Below are 4,349 nucleotides of genomic sequence, written 5' to 3'. Positions count from 1 at the left end.
CTTAACATAAGCCAAAACAATTTGCATATCTGTCAGAGGAAATTACTTTTATTCAGGCTTTCTTTTGAACCTTTTTGACTTTGACAACTACAATACACAATAAAAAGCAGGTTCCATGTACAACTGCAGTATATATTGGCAACATCCTAAAGTAAGAAACAAGAAACATTCTTGCTGTGGCTCCATATGACTCTCCACAGTGTGCATTAGAGGCAATATTTTTCCGATCTACTGTAGTTATTAGCTTAATAAGATAATAGAGGTGCAGATACGTAAGCAGAAAACAACACTGAATATTTCCATGGAAATACAACATGACAAGTGGGGTTTCATCGCTCGTGAGATGCTTGTTGTAATAGTCAGAAACATGAATTCGTTTCTCATATTGGTATTTTTGGAGGATGAATTATAGTTTGGGTTTTCATATCTTGCGAAAATAGTCTGGTAAAGACGTTGAATTGTTTCAGTTAAATGTATCTGAGGTATCTGAGGTTTGGTTCAACAGTATTTCCGTCAATGCCTTCTGAACACAACGAGTCTCTGAACTGTGATACGCCGAAGTTTCAGAAGTATAGGATGCGGTAAGAGCCTTTCCACCCTGTTGTGGTGTGTGTGTGTGTGTGTGTGTGTGTGTGTGTGTGTTTGTGTGCACTCATGCATCTGTTTTTAGGTATGGATACGTGACAACATACATGTACTGGTTGGTATGTGATCTGTAGACTGTCTGTGACTGCTGCAGGAAAATGTAGGCCTCTTTGTCCCATCACAGTAGAACTGACCACAATACAGAGAATCTGGATGCAAGAGCAAAATGATCAATGTCCTTGACTACCTGTTGTCCATAACACCAATGGTTGGTTCCCCAGACCCAGATTAAGACTACCACTGGAGTAAAAATATGTCAATTGTCCATTGTACATGCTTTTTAGTCCAGGGCTAGGCATAAACTGTCTCTGAGGAAACCAAMCGAAAGATGGAAACGTAGTTATATTGACTGAAAAAGAGATTTAGAGAGAATAGCACCTTGATCTTCACCAATGGCCTGAAAACGATGACATAGATAACTGTACATATTTTTTGCATTRTCTAGAAAAATCAAGATCAAAATAAAATATTGTAAAATACTAACAAAGACGAGGGAATGGTTGAAGTCAATTTATTCTGCTTGCTTTTTTGTTTTACAGAATAGAACATTTCAAACAGAGCTAAAAAGCATATGATTTTGTATTTACTGTACCTCAAGAGTCTTACCAGGAAGGTAAAACGAGGCTAATCTCCCATGTTAACTGGAGAAAAAAAATGGTCATGAAAGTTATGGTCTCACACCAATTTCATCTTAACTGCTCCGCAGTCATTGGACTAAAGTGCTAGAACGTGTCTACAACACTGCATATTGGAGGGGAGACTCTGACGTCCTGATGTTAAACTGGGAACTTGGAAAATAACAGGTAAACGTGGGGAAATGGGTAGATTTAATAGTATTTAGCAAATCTATCTTTTAAAGTTTTGATTATCTGATGTTGCCAACAATGTAAACATTTTTAAAACCGAAATATGATATTATTTTTCTATTTATTTTGATTTCAAATACATTTTATTTAATTAATTCTATCCAACAGTTATGGAAGGAGGTATAACACAGATGACAGAATATATATAAATACAGTATATATTTAGCATTTACTGAGGGGGGGAATAAGAAAATGTTTAAAAGGGGAGTATTGCCCGAACCCTCTTAAACCCGAATAAAAATACTAACACAGTAACCATACATTAATGGATAGGCGTGTACAGAAACCAGGTGTCCATGTGGTGATACATGTAAGATTAGCCAGGCCTCCCCTCCAGTTTCTAGCATTTTTGGGGGGCCTAAGCGAGATAAACATTGTAGTGGCCCACACTCATGGTGGGGGAGAGAAAATGATGCAGCTTTTAAATGTTACTTGATATGGCTAATCCTACGTCATTGGCTTCTACCATGGCGGCGGAGAGAATTTGTTCTGTTTGAAACTCGATAATTTCCCTGCCAGCTCTAAACACATTTTGCCGCTTAGACATAAGTACAGTAGATTACTACTAACACAAGTAACAGATACTTGGACAGGCATGTAACATTAGCCAGGGGTCCAGCATGTAAAGTTATACTATTAACCTTTCTATGTAGACGGTATTTACATGTTACTTAACTGAGTGTATTAATACAAGATACAACATGTAGAGAAAGGAGGGTATTTGTATGAAATGTAAACATTGCACACAAAGCCAGAAGTGTAGTTTCAGGTGTGTCTGCAGAATGTACAACCCCACCGGCTGGCGCTGAAGGTTGCTGGTCTGTCGGGGATTGGAGTGTATACGGGGTGACCGTCCTGTTGTTCTCTGTCAGAATAGAGAAAAGAAACAAACAGTTTAATTTCAGTCCTTTAATTCTACAGTACTGTACATGTAATGTATTCTTAAAGGATGTAACATCAATCTGAAACTGAGAGCCGTTCACAATCACCAAACACGGTGGGTGATTCTGAACTTACATTCTCGTTTTCAGATTACTTTATATTCTCTTCAACAGGGCCTGTACAGTAGAGAGGGAGCTTTAATTAGAGTTTCTGTGTATTTGTGATTGGGTGTGAATTTGCGTGTGCACACACGTAAGTGTAAGTTTGGATGTGTGTGTGTGCGTGTCTGTGTTACTTTGCTGTGCTTAATGTCACTTCACACTTCTCTTCCTGCCTCAAACCACCCTGCAGACGTACAGCTCTGTTCTCACGCTTTCAAGATGCTCTGACTAACACCTTATTTATCTTTTAAGTTAGTACGTTTGACATTGAGTGACAAAGTGTTATTGTGCTGAGGGTCACAAATTCCCGCCCCAGGTCGGAAAGACAGGTAAAGAAGACATTCTGTTACAAACTCACATGAAGGCAATAACGTGGATGGTACATAGGTGATGAGAGAATAGATCCCAGCATGCCTTGAATCCAACATGCCTGCACTGCTCATAGCTCCCATCACCAAATCACCTACAACAGAAACAAAATTAAAATGAAATTAGAATATGTGTTTGTACATGCATGTGTGTAGTTGTGTTAGTAGTGTGTGCAGTGTTTTATGTATTTTGTTTGGAACATACATTGGCTGTGATCATCCTGTCTGGCTGTAGGTCTGTACAACATAAAAGTATAAGAAGGTTGTGGTTTCTCTGAAAAACAATTCAGACAATATTATTTTATTGAATATAGCCTACCCTATACAACATGAACAAAATTAGTTGAAAGATTAACCCATGTCAAAGGCAATTACATTAATATGACAAAGGAAAATGTTTGCAAATGATTTGTTATGCAGAATCAGAAGTACTCACTGGTCCTCCTGCGGAGACTGACAGCTGTCAATCCCATCAAGAACACACCCACTCCAGAAGCCAGACCCACTGCTGCCTGCCATAATTGCACCACTGTTTGGTGACATGATGTCATCAGGAGAGGTCATTAGCTCTTAATCCCAATGTAAATACTTAAATGGTAAACCATATTATTATTTGTCATTTCTCTTTTCAAATCAGGGGAAGGGTGTGAGTAAGAAAACCTGGGTAAGATGAAGCTATTCTATTTGTTTAGGTTTTATCTGCTAACTAGAGAAAGACGACCAACACACCTGATGTAGGATTCACTGCTGTGCTGGGGGTCAAAGGAGAGGTCAAACCTGGTGAGATGAGAGAACTCATATTACACAAAAACAAATGTATTAATCAAATTTGTTTCATATCTACTATGGTCATTTTAAGAAGGAAGTTAGAAGCAGCCAATGCATTACCTACTGACTGAAAGGACAAGTAGCTATGAATAGGTATATTGTTCTTGTAAACCAGTTGGAGCTTTACTGAATTAATGTGAACAAAAATATTCCAATTACTAAGCTAAACTTAGGGCCTACTTACTGGTAGTTGGTCTCACTGTGATGCCAGGGGTCAAAGTAGAAGTAACAATAAAATCTGCTGGGAAGAAATAAAGGGTGATTTTTTTTATCTGATTACACAAGAATAAAGCTATTCATGATTTATGTCAGATAACAACAGAACTCAGTCAGTAGAGAGATGACATGTTCAGATTTTCATTATATGGCATATTATTGTTCAAATCTAGACCCTTGACTGAATGTACAATTGGGAAAAGTATTTGAATCCCCACTCCAGAAGGCACACCCACTGGTGCCTGACAAAATTGCACAGCTGTTTGGTGACATTGGGAAGGTCATTAGCTTGTATCCCCAGGGTCAATACTACATCTCAACATTTGATCTCAGAAAATGTGTCATTCAATTGTGAGGTTGCATGTCTCAGTTGTCTCAGTTGT

General features: G+C 38.3%; 1 long non-coding RNA gene across 1 annotated transcript; it reads right to left on the bottom strand.

The window, feature by feature from the left end:
* Window positions 1–3,358: 3,358 nt before the first annotated feature.
* Window positions 3,359–4,006, bottom strand: LOC112070397 (uncharacterized). Its single transcript, XR_002893890.2, has 3 exons — window positions 3,935–4,006; window positions 3,652–3,699; window positions 3,359–3,451 (listed from the first exon to the last, which is right to left on the bottom strand). It is a non-coding gene; the product is annotated as an uncharacterized lncRNA (long non-coding RNA).
* Window positions 4,007–4,349: the final 343 nt, after the last annotated feature.

This window comes from Salvelinus sp. IW2-2015, unplaced genomic scaffold (assembly GCF_002910315.2).
Source record: "Salvelinus sp. IW2-2015 unplaced genomic scaffold, ASM291031v2 Un_scaffold1312, whole genome shotgun sequence".
NCBI classification, from domain to species: domain Eukaryota; kingdom Metazoa; phylum Chordata; class Actinopteri; order Salmoniformes; family Salmonidae; genus Salvelinus; species Salvelinus sp. IW2-2015.
The sequence above is the reverse complement of the archived record's forward strand: the minus strand, read 5'-3'. Positions and strand labels throughout refer to the sequence as shown.